At 41.1% G+C, this 15777-nt stretch overlaps 1 protein-coding gene across 1 annotated transcript in view; it reads left to right on the top strand.

Annotated features, from left to right (window-relative positions):
- fhit (fragile histidine triad diadenosine triphosphatase) overlaps positions 1-15777 on the top strand; it is a 279982-nt gene that overhangs the window by 12001 nt on the left and 252204 nt on the right. The window contains exon 2 of the mRNA XM_061041526.1: positions 143-230. The gene's annotated coding sequence lies outside the window, so the exon portion shown is untranslated. The remainder of the gene's footprint in view (positions 1-142; positions 231-15777) is intronic.

Below are 15777 nucleotides of genomic sequence, written 5' to 3'. Positions count from 1 at the left end.
CTGTCACATGGGCCTCATCCTTAATCCTGCCTCACAGCCCCCATATGTTTGATCACAATGTGACAAGAGAAGTCTTATTAGTCCTGTGTACCCTACAGTAATTAAACTCATCTTGTTATTTTCTATTCCCTCTGCCCTCCAGCCTGAGAACCGGCGCCTCTCCATCCGTTCCCTTCCAACCTCTCTGTAATTATCCATCTGCACAGCCGCGGGAAGCCGGCAGGTTGAAGGTAAGTGTATTTACTGCATCACCCCCAACGTTAAAAACAAAACAAAAAAAAACGCTGAGTCATTGATTTTCCTTCCTTATTTTATTTATTTTTTTTTTTTATTCAAGGGGATTTAGGAGCGTTGATAACAGAGAGAATAAACATTTGATGTTGTGTTCATATCCTTCCCTTCAGTGCAAAGTGTCGCACACGCTGCACGTCTAATGACTTAGCCGACAGCGCGTCTGTGCTCAGTCGTGGCTCTCTGTTCACATCACTGTTCATGTGCGGCGCGCGCATTTAGCATTTATAGGAGAGCGTGCAGGGGCCTCTGTCTGGTTAAAAAAACGTAGTTTCTTGTTGCGTTCTAATGAGCACACAGGAGACACATGCATTTTGCAAAGAAGAAAACATTGTGATGATTTTTGATCATTGCTTTTGGTATTCGTTGCACGCTGAGCTTTTTTGCTTTAAAAACTCGACAAGGTGAGGATGATTCAGAAACATGCTGAAGTTCATATTAATGACATGATCACTGTCTGGAGTGCAAGATCTTTATCTTTTATAAAAATGGCTTTTGCATTATTGAGATGATGAAACTTTGTCAGTGGAAGTTTGTGTGTTTATCCAGTTCATGTGAATGCTTTTAGTCCCTGGACGGAAATATCTTTACATTTGGAAAGAAAGTCCACTCGACTCATGATGTGATGATTAGATTTGAAGGTCAAGATCCCTGTGACATCATGTCTGTCCCATTGTTGGGATATATAGTATCATAGCAACACCTGGAGGGGAATGTTGTACTTGTAAACATCTGAGATAATAATGCCACCAATGACCAATTAGTGCTCAGGCTCTGTTTACTCTGGCTTTGGGCTGAGGTTTTTCAAAATGTGTACTTGGATAGTTTCCCATACCACGTGCTTTAAAATGATACTATCTCTGTTATTTTTTTACGTTCGTTAGCATCAGGAAGTACTGAAACTTTGGATTGGAAAAACAAAATAGAGAGAGGTAGTTGACCCCAAGCGTCCACGAGTGAAAGAGAGAGAGAGCAGCGCAGTGGTCAAGTGACAAAGAGGTGGAGTGGAGAAGGCGAAGCAGTGAACTGGGAAATGAGACGTTATTTTAAGGTTTGTTTTCAGCGGCTACACGTTCAGCATGTCTGCCGATTCCCGCAGTTAGGTGCTCGATTTAAGCCTGATTTTTATACTTTATGCATTTAATCATAGCTACGCCATAGCTACGCCATAGCAACCAACGCCATTGTGAGCAAAAACATACTTGTGCATTGGTAGTTTCTTTTATTTTTAAAGGTTCATATTTTGGACTCCTCATGTCCCCTTCTAGAGAGAGGACAGTGGTCAGAGTCAGAAATCAGGGAGTGAGAGAGGGAGGGGAACGACACACCGGCAAACTCTGGATTGTTTGTTTCTGCGTAGCTATGCAATACTGATATCTGCAGTTTCCAGTGCAGTCACATTGTCATCTTCTTTTTTTTTTTTTTTTTTTTTTTGCGAAAAGGAAACCATGGCTACTGAAACTGGTTGTTTTGTGTTGGAGTTAGAAGTGATAAATATAGAGCAGCCGTTGATTAAACTGCGATTATTGCAAAGAAGAAAAAGAAAGGAGACATCAGAGGAGATGGAATGTACAGGAGGAGGACGGGGGGGATTTTATGGACTTGTTTGACCACTGAGGAAATGTTATTCTAATCATTTCAGAAGTCTGCAAATATATCGTCATCTGCAGCCATTAATCTAATTTCAGAATACACACAATATGCCCGTAGCAAACCACAGGACTTGTGGTCTGCATCGTTTCTATGCATACTCAAAATTTTGAGGAGGTGTGTATGTATAGGCTTAAGCATAGGTTCAGGGCTACATGAACCTAAGGTGTATGCTATGGCTTAGATTCGATGCAGAAGTATAAATCAGGTTGATGTTTACATTGAATTGCACTTTGTGTCTCTGCTTCACCCTCCGTCACACCTGCAGAGCTCAAACAGCTCCCACTCAGCAGAGTCTTCTCATTCACACGCCTCTGAATACTAAAGTTGAAGTCCTTTAGGCGTCTCATGAAGTTGGAGAAGTTCCGTCAGCAATCTGGTGCAGAGAGACAATGATGTCACCTGGTAGCTGTTTTCATTTAGTCCTGACCTCGGGAGTGTTTGCTGTGAGCTTTAACACCACCGCACAATGATTGACAGCCAGGATTGCCTGAAACACAGCAACATAATAACAACATAATAAAAAAGAAAAAAAAAGAAAATCCAGAGAGAGGGGCCGGGTCTGTGCAGATACACAGATACAGTGCACTCACTTCTTCTTCTGGATTATGAGTGATAGTTGAGTTGGAATATTTCAAAATGGGCATGTTCCTTTTTTTTTGTTTCTTAGGGGGAGAATTCTAAGAAGGTTTCATGTTATGTTTTTGGGTCGTATGAATGCAGAGAGTAGAGTTTTCCAAATGGAACAGATTTTGTGGATCAGCGTATAGCATGTTGAGGGAAAAGATATTCAGATGTCAGCACCAAATTGTTGCTTTTGGGAGCTTTTTCTTGTTTCACATTGCTCAGCACGACACACATTTTAGTGTGTGTAAGAGCAGTAGACTCAACTTGTAGTTTGTGTATAATTCAGTCAACTTAACTAGTGTTGAGCACTAGAATGGAGAGCTATTATATCTTTACATGCCAATACTTAAAGTATGTATAAAGTGATAGAAAATGTGTACATGAAGTTTGTTATGCAACAGAAGGCTTTTATTAACCACCATCTATGACTTTAGTCGTAAAAATAAAACGCTTTGTTTAAAATTTGGTTTCAAAGTCGTGAAAAGTTGAGCAGTAATCGCTGCTTCGGGATGCTATGGGCATGTCCGTTGAATGCACTGAAGCCACGCCCACTTGTGGGAAAGACACACCTCCCTCAAGCTTTCTAAAACTGTTATGTCCTGACAGTCGCGGGTTCATCTGGCTGCTCTTTTGGACCCGTCCAGCCCGGCATGTTTTGAGGAACCAGAATCAGATTCTGAACCTGAACACTGAGCTCCCTGACGGTCAACATTTTTTCCTCTCAGTCTTCCACAGAATTTTTATAAGCTACAGATTTTTGCTAAAATCAGCAATGCATCATAAATGCCCCCCTCATTTGGCCCCTCCTCCCAAAAAAATGAAACATAAAAGTAGTCTAAAGCTTTCCAATGGTCATCTGTCATTTCACATATTTACAGCTTATCATATAAAGTGGGATGGAGAGAAATGTCTGAATTGGATTTACTCAGTCTTCAGTTTTGTAACAAATACTAAAATGCTACAACCTGTTCTGGGGCACTCGGCTACAAGCCCACAAGAAGTCTTACAAATATGTTGTTTTCCCTTTTCTCAAGGCATAGTTATCTCCTTAAACAGGAGAGCAGCAAAGTAAAAGAACATTTTCCTAACAGAAGGAAATGGATGGTGGGCACTTGAATGGCTCTATTCTGAGCAGTGAATGAAAACTGTACAAACTTTGGTCTCTCATGAGTATTTCCAGCAGAAGAACTCGGGTTTGTGGGCTTGAGTTTACAGTATGTGGGGGTTTTATTGACCATTCAGCTCCATGGCACAGAGTGATAATGCATCACAGGCTTTTGACCCAGCACAGTTTTTACACTCTATTTGTCTGTATTACACACTGATGGATTGTTTTGGTCTTTTCATTGGATTTGTGTTGACTATATATGTATATATGTATGTTTGTGCACTGTATGGCCATTGATGTTTTTTTAATTTGCTAAATTTCAATTAATTTAATTTTTGACATGTTTTTTAACATGTTTCAAATTCCATTATTTTACTTCCTGTTTAGAGACCAACCTGCTTTTATTCTGGAAGCCAAAAAGTAACTTCCAGGAGATAAAATGTTACGACATTTACTTAACCATGTACAAAGAAACTCGTTAAATATGGAAAACAAAGTGCAAACTGTTCAAGAGCACGGTAACAAATGTAAATGTTGGATGTCACAATGTGAATATAACTTATGACTAATCAGCTGAGCTGTCTGGCTAATTTCACTTATTAATAAACTCCCAAAGGCCCAGCAGGGTCATTCTTTTCCATCACTGTGACTACAGGGAGACTCTGCCGGGGTTTACCTACGGTGCACCTAACGGGACAAAATAGCACGCCATCAACACGATTAAAACGATGAAGGCATTCCTTTCTGACCTACATCCCGATTAGTGGGTTAATGTTATTTTCACAACAAATGTTATTAGTTGATTCATATTAGTTCCATTTCCCCATGTCATCCCTCCAAGTTTCTGCAAAGTCCCAAGTGCCCCCGGGAGACCCCCCCAGGGGGTTTGGACCCCCACTTTGAGAAACACTGACGTACTGTATTTAATAAAGTCATGATACCAGTTCTACATTATTAATGTACGCTGTAATGCTAAACATCTTCCAGTTAATTGGAAGTATGTTTATTAAATGTGACGTAAAAAACTGGGCATTAAATATTTGAAAGAGTGTTTTCTGATACGCTGTGGCTCAGTGGGGATGTGTTATGTGTCAGGAAGCTTTAAACAGCGTCTCTTTATCTCCAGCATGAATAAAACACCGACGTTCAGATGCAGCTTTCAGCCAGCAGCACTTTAAACATTTGGTCCACCTGAGAAATGTTAGTAAAAGATCCACAAAGTGACTATTTAGCCTGGAAGGGCTTGACTCTCTGTCAGGGTGGATATGATTAATTCAAGCTGTTGGCTCCTGTTGTTTGTGCCCCCTCCATGGTATACTCCCTTTCAGTTAGAACAGAGTTCAGTGACAGCTGGCGTACCGGGAGCACGCTGGTTTGCAATAAACAAAGCATCTGAATGGACTGGCTTTTATTTGGCCAATATCTGCCAGAAAAAAAGGATTAGGATGACATTATTTCAGGGTCTGTTAGCTCTTTTGTTTGAGATGTTTTTACACTATGGGCTCTTTTGGAACACGCCCAGTCTAAAGCGTGTGGTGCTAAGTGTATCGGGGCGACTCGGACTACCTTTTGTCAGTTAAGCGGTGCACAATTTGGGCGCTACGTAAGGCACAGGGTTCAAAGGGGATGGATTAAGTGGCTTTGACTATACATTGGTTTGATTCATGTTAAGCCCAAAACGCACCTGAGTGTCCGGCCTGCAGGCTGGCACCTTTCTAAATACACGGCATGTTTTAAATTTGTGCGTGGATAAGGAAGCAGTCTCTCTTGGGTAAAGCAAGCATGTAAGACGTATAGAGAACAAACCATATGAAGTATTTTTGTAGGCCAACCCGGAAGTAGCATCGCCATAGGGTCCAACGAGAATTCGCCTATGGGATTTTTGCATTGGATTTTGGATCATTGCAGAAAATGGACGGTCGTGGCTCAATTCCCAGCTCCTGCAGCGACATGTTCGATGTGTCCTTTGGCAAGAAAGTTAACCTGAAGATGCTCCCGCTGCTTCGTCTGTGACGTATGAATGTGATTAGGTAATACTGATGGACACTTTACAACGCAGCCTCTGCCATCAGGGTGTGAAATGGGAAGGTGTTAGCTGTACTGTAAAAGCACTTTGAGTAGTCAGAAGACGAATAAGCGCTACATAACCTTAAGTCCACTTCATCGTTAAAATAGCAGAAACATACTGCGTCACAGACTTTAGACCTCAGACCAGGTTCGAGTCGCTCTCAGCCACTTGCCTGACCTGACCACAACTCTTTTTTTAGAACAACTTGCCAAGGTTGCTATCGTGAGCTCAACTTCATTTGACATTTACACAACTTGGGCACTTGGCATGAAAATAACATGGAAAATAGGTATGACACTTCTGTCACAAAACCCTTCTGTGCAGGATGTATGACGCAGGGTCTGAAATATATCATACAAAGTGTTTTTAAAAAAAAATAATAATCTTGCAAAAGTTGCTTTTTTAGCAGTGAGTCACATTGAAAGCTATCAAGCCAGAGAATAGACTGTTTTGTGCAGCCAGTATGGCAGCTATTAGTCGCTGTGACGTCAACTGCAGGACCTCAATCCTGTGCCACTAAACCCCTTAGTGAGTGAAATTGGAGGAAGATGCAAATGATTATCTCTAACAGTCATGTTAGGAAGCGTATTTGCACTCTGCCCTGTTCATGCCAGTTTGCTGTAATTGCGTCAATTTAAAATGATTTGGCCTGTTTGCTTGAAAAATACATAAACACACCTATGGCACTGGATGGTATCCGTGGTTACAGCTGTGTCTGTGCACCGTGCAGGCTGTATGAACGACTCTCATTTGGCTGAATGTGCACCTTGTGTCAGCGCTGTTTTACAAAGCTCTGTATCTTGGTAACAGCACGTAAAAGGTTGTTTTTTTCTCCTGCAACTCTGCTCAGTAAATACTTCAGAGGACATACATCATGGATATTCATCCAACCTCTCGGTAATCACAACATTCAGGATTCTGGCACAGTTTCATACACAACTTGGCCTCACAAATGTATCTACTCTGCTCCCTTTCCTGATAATATTCCTTTTCTCAACACATGCTGGAACTGTCTCCATGGTTGGAACATTTGTGTGGTGATTACAGAAGTTCAAGGGATTTCAAGGTTTTTCCTATGGAACACCTGAGTGCTAAATTAAAGGGCAATGACAACCTATTTTATAATATTTGGCAACCCTTCATAGATTATCTTCCCGTTGATTTGGTTGGCTTATTGCAGGCTTATCTTCAAAAATATGTCATAGTCATGTTTTTCCCTTTGACATGTAATTTAGATAGATATGATTGTATCTGATATGATATATGTTTTTATGACACATGTATTTTTTTTTTTTCTCATGTAATTTGGAGAAAAAAACAATACACGTTTTGGATATGTCTGTGCTGTCTTGTTCTGTGTTTGTTATATGAAAATTGAATAAAATATATTTTTTTAAAAAGAAGTTCAATGGATATGGGGCAGCTGTGACTCAGTTGGTAGAGTCTGTCGTCTCTGAACCGGAAGGTTGGGGGTTCGATCCCCAGCTCCTGCAGCAACATGTCCAATGTGTCCTTGGGCAAGACACTTGACCCCGAATTGCTCCCGCTGCTTCGTCTGCGGTGTATAAGCGGGATTGGCTACTTCTGATGGTCACGGTGTGACCTGCGGCGTAGAAGCGCTTTGACTAAAAAAGCGTTATACAAGCTCAAGTCCATTTACCATTGGGATTTGAAAAACATTGCAACCCCATTTTGGATTAAAAATGTCAAATGTTGAAGTTGTGAAATGCTTAAAAAATGAATGAAACACATCAGAGTTAATAAGGTTGATTACTGGTTAGCAACATGACGAGCCTGCAGGATTTCTCAAGTGGACATCACTTCATGGGCAAAAAGAGAAAAGGGACCATCTGGCTTGTTGTCAGCACTCGGTTCAAAAGCCAGCATCTGGGATGGAATGGGGGTGCATTAGTGCACATGGCATTGGTCACCTGCACATTTGTGAAGGCACCATTAAGGCTGCACCCATATAAACAGGTTTTGGAGTATGTTGCAAAATTGACAGCTTCATTTTCCGGGCTGGCCTTGCTTTATTCAGCAAGATGTTGCCAAACCAAACGCTGGAGGTATCACAACAGGATGGCTCCATTGTAAAAGAGTGAGAGGTGAAGAACTGGCTCTATTGTAGTCCTGATTGGTAAATGGTAAAACATTCCACATTCTAAGCTACATAAATTGTCCCCCTCATTTTCCAAAACGCTAACAAAGTGTAGTTAATAGAAAAAGTGATTCAACGAGTGGTTAACATGACTTTTTCTTCAAACCATGGGTATATAATCTGTATCTATTCCTTTGTGCTATTTTAATAAATATAGGGTTTCAATGTTTGCAGATCACCTCTTTGTTAATGCACATTTTACACAATGCCCCCGCTTCTAAGGAAATGAGACCGTACTAACAAGTCTTTCTTTTGTTTTATAAGTCACGTCTTACCTCAGGAGAACCACCCCCCCCCCGCCCCCTCATGTCTGACGGGGATAGTCTCCCGCTGTGAGGAACATAGGTGAACAGCCAGTTCAGCAGAATCTCCAGGGCAGTTCTGCTGAAATTATCTAAATATTTTCAGGAGCGCACTTGTGAAAACGGCCGTAGTTATTTTTAGTTGCACAATTGAAGATTTGCTGCAGCTGCTCGGGTAGGAAAGCCGTATTTCCACATATCAAGGAATATTTTTAGAGCTCCACGTTCTACCACAGTGGGAAATTATTGTCAAACACAATATTGTCAGTCTTTGTTCGGGTCCCTTTCTTCTTACCTTGTTTTCATTTGAATAAATGGTCCCCCTAAGGGTTCAGCTCCCATGAGTAACATTTTGAGCTAGAATTTGCCGCATTCTTTTAAAAATAAATTATTTGCAATGGATTATGGAGAGACCGGGCCAGGCATGGCTGTCTCTCTTCCCTCTAGTAGTGGAGAAGAAAGTACCTACCTGAAGAAAGTACCTACCTGTCAGTGTGACACAGAGCTCCATATAATGACAAATAATGCTCCATATCATATCTGATATATTGATGTTTAGAATGCAGCAGATAAAAAAGGAGGTAGATTTCATGTAGGTGCAGGGCAGTGTAAAGTCAGCAGAATAAATTAAGAAGATAGGCCCACACACTTGCTCAAGTGCCACAAAAAAGAATGAAATGCTACATATCACACCTTTTAAAGACCTACTTCAGATTGGGCAGGTTGATCAGACTTCGTTGTAATATCACTTTTCTTTTGTCGACATAAATGGTGTCTTTTATCTATTCAACATATCTTGTACCATATTTCCTTCTGCAGCCATGGTGTTTTGTGCTGTGATTTGTATGGTAATATATGCTTTGGGAAAATGCAGGTAGCGTCAGCAGATTATAAAAAAAACACACTCTCATCACACAGAAACAAAACACTCAGTACATCCCTGAGGCAAGGCAGTGCCAAGAAGTTTTAAATGCCAAATTGGTCCATGCTACAAGAAATGGAAAACAATCAATGTTAGGTTGTTTATTTTGTTAAGTCATGGCAACGAACACGATTGAATGATAGAAAACAAGAGGCTCGAAAACTTGGATTCATATACAGCTGTGGCTTAGCTGCACACAGTCTGATCTGCTGGACTCTTCGCAGCAGCTGGAGGTTAGTGGTGTGCTCGATCATATGTAAAATGTCACTCTCCTGATATTGTCGAAGATGTCTCCGGATGACACAGAAGTTGAATGAAAGAAAAGTAGGACTGCACCTGTGGTGTCCTGCAGTCTACGTCTCATGAGGTTCACGGGCGACACGACCCTCGTTGGACTCTACTCTGATGGGGGTGAGTTCACCTACAGGTGGGAGTCTGACCATCTGGTGACCTTGTGCGTTTTTGACCCAATATGGAGGTTAATGGTCAGAAGACAGCAGCAGAGATTATGGAGTATAGAACACAGCTGCCCTCACCCCCATCACCCCCCAGTTTCCTCTGTGGAGTATTCATCCAGCCATCCCTCCATCCATCCAGCCGTCCATCCATCTATACATACTGTCTTATGTCCATCTGTCCATCCATCCATCCAGCCATCCATCCATCTATACATACTGTCTTATGTCCATCTGTCCATCCATCCATCCAGCCATCCATCCATCTATACATACTTTCTGATGTCCATCTGTCCATCCATCCATCCAGCCATCCATCCATCTATACATACTTTCTGATGTCCATCCATATGTTGATCCATTCGTCCATCCATCTATACACACATCCATCCGTCCATCCATATGTTCATCCATCCATCCGTCCGTCCGTTCATCCATCTACACATACATCCATCTGTCCGTCCACCCATCTGTCCATTCATCCGTCCGTCCATCCATCCATCTATACATACATCCATCTGTCCATCAATATGTCGATCCATTCATCCTTCCATACATCCCTCCGTCCGTCCATCTAAACATACATCCATCCGTCCGTCCATCCATTCATCCAATCATATGTCTGTCCATCCGCCCATCCGTCCGAGAAGCATTAATAATCACTGTGTCCTATAAAATATTTCTTTACAAACATCTGAGCCCTGTATGAGTCTTGAGATATGTGACATTTATAAATGTCAGTCGCTTCACTTTTGTCTTTTCACATGCTGATTGAAAGAGCTGTGTGTTGTTTGTGTTGGCAATAGCTTGGATAACATCTGATGTGGTCCAATTTAGGATTTTGTAATCTTGGTAGGGGGGGCTCAGTCAGGAGGTGAAATCAAAACTCTGAACCTAGTGTGGAGGCGACTTGTGATTTAACACTGGTCCCAAACTTTTGGATAACAGTACAGCTTGTTTTGAATTCCAATGAACTTTTTTAGAGCGTACTTTTCTTCTTCAGCCTTGGTGGACTACTCCCTCCCTTCTGCCCCCTCCCACCTCCTTCTCCCAAAGAACAGCAGTATCCAGTAAACAGCTGTTTGATTAGCACTGCCCTCCTCTGCATCTCACTTCCATCCCTCTCTGTTGTGTTTGTGCTGGCTGGTATTGCCACACATCTGGCAGTATTTTTTTTTTTTTTTCCATCAGGGCCGCTCACCCCTCAGGATCTGAGTGCAGCTTTCTCTGTATTATTCATTTCATTCACGTTGCTGTTTAGCCGAGAGGTAGAACGAGGACCCTTCAAAAGCAGCCCGGAGTGACCTGCTATTTTGTCAGCACTTAATTGCATCGGTACATTTAGAGTCCCGGCAAAATGTTTAATGCAAGAAGCCGAACAGGTGTAATTACTGTTCATTTGACGAGTGGTAAGATGATAGCCGTTGTTAATGTGTTAATGTACTTCAGAGGGAAAGCAACCAGCATTAGCATTTTTACCACAGGCTTATTTTGGGCCCTCAGTGTGACCATCAGCGTCACTGCCATGCTCATATCCTCCGTGTCATCATCAGTTGCTGCTATCATCATTATCACAACGGTTTCTACTCAAACATGTCATTGATGTCGGAGACTCTGCAGTGCTCAAAACCACTGATTACATATTTACAAAACAAAGCACCTTTAACTATCTCAGCATGGTAATCATCTTTCCAGCTTAGAATGCATTCAAACATTGTAAAGCCAAACATCAGGGGAATGTTGTAAATAGTTAAATGTAAAACTTTTCATCTGTGTAGAATGACCCTGAACTGTTTTAGAGCCAGAAAATATGGTTTTATGAACAGTATGTGTATTTCAAGGACTAATATGTAAGATGTGTAGTGACTGAAATTATAAAATGACCTTACTGCATCATCAGACATTAAGGAAACATGTTATGTTGAAGTGCTGGCTTCTCTGACAACAATGCAGCAGCCAGTATGTCCTCCTTCTAACTTTAGATTCTGCTCCTGAATGCTCTGGATTTGTTTGGACCAGAGAAGGTAGGTGGTTTTTAGGCACCCACCACACGGCCGTTTTTGGACGCCCCTCTGTTTGTCAGATATGAGAGCAGTTATCAGGTCAAACCAACAGGTGTTGCAGCGATGGAAGCGGGCGAGAGAAGTGGTTCAGATAGAAGTGATTGTACCCGACCTAAAAAGCTCAATGTGCTCAAACTAGGATCAATATTGGAGATGCTTTTGAAAAATGGAGAGAGGTTAGAACACAGAAAGCTTTAACCAGCTCTGCATCGCTCTTTAAATACTAAAGTTTGACACTTCCTTGCCTAGGACAGTAGGAGGCATCCTCTGTACTTTTACAGATCTAAGGACACCAGTAACACAAGTTGAAACATGGCGAAATTGTTGACACCTTTAGCTAAGTAATGTTACTACGTGTTCTGATTTATCTGTTGTAACGTAATTAGTGTTTTATAATAAGATTATTCTATCACTTTTGAACAGCTATAAAGGCCTCTAACATATTAATCCACCAACAGTAATAATGTGTATAATATCTCTAACAGGGTCCTTCTGCATAATGACAATGATTAAATACATATATGTTGCTGTTCATACAACAGAAACAAAATTGAGCTCTTAGACTTTCTCATTAAAATCAAACTCACTCTGAGCAACAATGTTCCATATCTCAATGTTTCATGTATTTTTTTAATTTCAGGGCTGCACAGTGAAAAGTAAGTTGCAGCCAATTTCCAAAACTCGAACATAGAAGTCATATAAGAAATATGTATACAGATACATGTTCCCATTGTGAGGCAGAAGATACTTCGGTATTGTTTGCCAGATGGCAGCACAGTGTACATACTGCTGTGATTCTGTGTCTCCCAGAATCCATTGGGCTTATTGATGCTCAGTAGACGGGATACCAGCGATGTGCTGTGTGCTTTTAATCACCTGCTGCAGGGCCCACCTGTCCTGGGCCGTGAACATCCCATTCCAGTTTGTAATGTTTCCAGTCTGGATGCTTGAGTTTGCTCCTGTGTAAAAGATAACAAGAACTTGGCAGATAAATTTGGCACTGACTTTTTGTGATGTTGACTCCCAGGAAACAAAAACTGTTCACCTACACCACCTGGGCTCGATTGATGTAGACAGGGGGGTGTGTGTCTGCAAGTCCTATTTTCCTGAAATCAATGATCTTTGCAGTCAAAGTTGTACTGCATGACAGGGCTGAACAAGTGAGGGCTGAACACGCAGCCCTGAGGGGTCTCTGGTGTTTTGCACTACAATGGTAGGAGATGTGACATGTTAGCTTGATCTAGAGTGGCACCGTTTCAAAAGTTTGGTGTGTGCTTACCGTGTGAGGCTCAAAGGTTACACAAAACATCAATCACCATAATGGTTTTTCTGACTGTTCCCACAGAAGTCCATGCACAAACAAGTCAGGGTGTTCTGTAGGATGCAGGTGAAATTATTACAATTTTAAAATATTTGGATGACCTCCAGAAGCAACATTATGAGTATGTGGAAATTGGAAAAGAGTGTGACAGATCGGACTGCAAGTGGCCTTTTTGTTGTGTTTTTTGTCAGGAGGCTTAAGGCCCACCTCAGCTCCACCTCTTTGCCTGTCGTTTGATCGAAAGTTTGATAGTCAACATTTTCCATATGGCATTGCCATAGATAGACTTCCAAAATAACCATTCATAAATCAATGGGTGACGCCACTCCAGCTTAGTGTTTGCCAGTATGTAATTCTAAGCTATTTTGTTGATTGTATATTTACGACTACACCTGGCATTTTTAAGGGCAAAAGTTGTCATATTGTTTGAATCTGTTGTTTCCCCAGCCACTTCTGCGCCATCCATTTTTTTTGTTTTAATTATTATTTACTTACTGACTTTCAGGGGCAGCCTGTCTGTAATCATCTAGAATTTCAGGATTGCTTCAGTTATCATTCACTGAATTCTTATTATCCAGGGCCGTGTCACTCAAACACTGAGATGTTAATGGTAGAGCTTGGTCTCCTTTCCACATGACACATTTCACTACTGTTTAGAGCTCTTAGTTAACTCATGAGATACAGAACAACAAAAACAAAACTTGAATACCGTAAGGAGGTAAGAAATGTTGGAGGCTACTGGTGAGACGATCAACACCTTTGGTACAGGGTTTCCAAATGTACACCTTTGACTTTAGCAGTAGCCTGTATGGGATTTCACAGGTTAACTTTTCCTCTCTGATTGATGGTGTGCTACACATTTGATTCAGCCGTTTAGTCAGAATAAAGGTCTCCCTTTGAAAATACAACAGCCCACGTTGATGTTCTCATGGAATTGTCTCCAAGGGTGCGCATTGTTTAAGAAAAAAGATTTTGTGTCAGAAAGCAGTCTGCTGAAGTCTAAAGAGTACCCATTAGACAGTAAATGCCTTGTATTTCAATCCATTGTTGAGTAATGGCTGTATTATCTGTTTGAGTCTTAATGAAATGGAAAAGTTTTACATCTGCCACTGGGGAATTGTTATCCTACCACTCAGTCCAGAAACTTTGGCAACTGCAATGGCAGCTAATTTCTATATTCAGAGAACCATCATGTCAAATGGATCTGTGAAGACGGGGGGCTTTTACTAGCTGCTTGTCAATGCAAACAGATTTTTCCACCACTTAGCAGGCGGTTGTGAAAGGAACTTAAAAAAAAAAGGTTGAAATCCTTCTAGTCATTATGTATAAACTGGGATACACCTTAAAAGTGTACTTAAAATCACCTCCTTTATGTCCAAATGAAAATTGCTCTTCATGAGTTGAAGTCAAATCGCTGGCTGAAGCCTTCATGGCTGCTTCTGGGTATAATGGTTTCTCCAACAGAGAGTCAAGTATTCTTTAGAATTACTGGGGAAAAAAATTCAAACGTCCATCGTTCAAAGTCTTACACCAAAGTAGCTGCAGGTATTTCTCTGGCCTTCAAGCCTAAGTGGCTCCAAGCACCTCAAAGAGTTGGACATATCCAATCCTTTTTTCTATTGAAATCACCCACTTCTTACTTCGGTTATTCTTTGCAGCAAACTGGGGTTAAAAAGTCTAATGTTGGTGTAATTTAGAAGAATAGGCCTCAGTGCAAGACCACGCGGGAATAAAGAGAAAAACCGTGCAAACAACATGTTGCCTTGTCTACCTGAGGATGATTTGTTGTTCGTTCGGTGCCTGTTTTGACATAATGTTGATAAAGTGATGGAGAAATACGATTGTGAGTTTGTATATTGTGTTTTATTTTGAAATTGAGCGGAAGCTCTGCACGTTTCCTTGTCTGACTTCCTGTCCGGGGTCTTTCTATTCTTTTCAGCTTAACACGTGATTCCAGCGTGCTCTGACGAAAATAGACTCGCAGTGCATTTGAAACGGAGCAGAACGTAGTGGCTCTGCTGTAATGCGCTAAAGACGGACCGCTGCTCTTACGGCCTATAGAGTAGAAATATATGATCTGCTATCTTTGAGTAAATGTGGTAAAATGACTTGAGTTCACCAGGTTGGTTATGCTGTTCAGAGACGCTGATGCTGTTTCAGTTTGTGCCTCTGGTCAGTTTCTGTTGAATCATTGTGGGCAGTTCTCACTTATGTACATTCTGTCCGTCTGTATTTGACTGTGTTGGAATGTGCACTTTTACATTTTATTACCAGTGATGTATATTTAACAGTGACCTGTTTATATTTCATGTTGACTCTGCATTTTCTTTTAATGAAAGCTGCTAAAGGCCTCAGTCAAGGATTGTCGATGGCTGCTGTATTCAATGCCTCTTGCATTTTGCCGTGTTGGCTTTTTGGATGTACTTTTGTCTTTTGTCTGTCTTGTTCTGCCTTGCTGCAAAACCACCATCGCTCTCCTGGGACAAATCAAGTTGAAGTTGAGTTGAAGACACAACAACAAATAAAACATGTAATCAACCTTTGTATTTAATAGATTTTTTAAAAAGTAGCAACACCTAATGAATGCATTTAGGGCTGAACATCGATTATTACTTTTTACCACAACTCTACAGTTATAGGACTCAGAAAACATGTAAAGAGCAAAATGCGTAAAGGAAAAACACCATCATACATGTATGTTGTGCAAAATAATATCCAGGACCACACTCCAAAGTATAAAAAGTTAAGAAACATATTCACCTGCACAGTAATAATCATACAACAAATGTTTGTGTTCTATGATAATAAGAAT

Source organism: Labrus mixtus, chromosome 7 (genome assembly GCF_963584025.1).
Source record: "Labrus mixtus chromosome 7, fLabMix1.1, whole genome shotgun sequence".
Classification (NCBI taxonomy): domain Eukaryota; kingdom Metazoa; phylum Chordata; class Actinopteri; order Labriformes; family Labridae; genus Labrus; species Labrus mixtus.
This window is presented reverse-complemented; position numbering and strand designations above follow the sequence as displayed.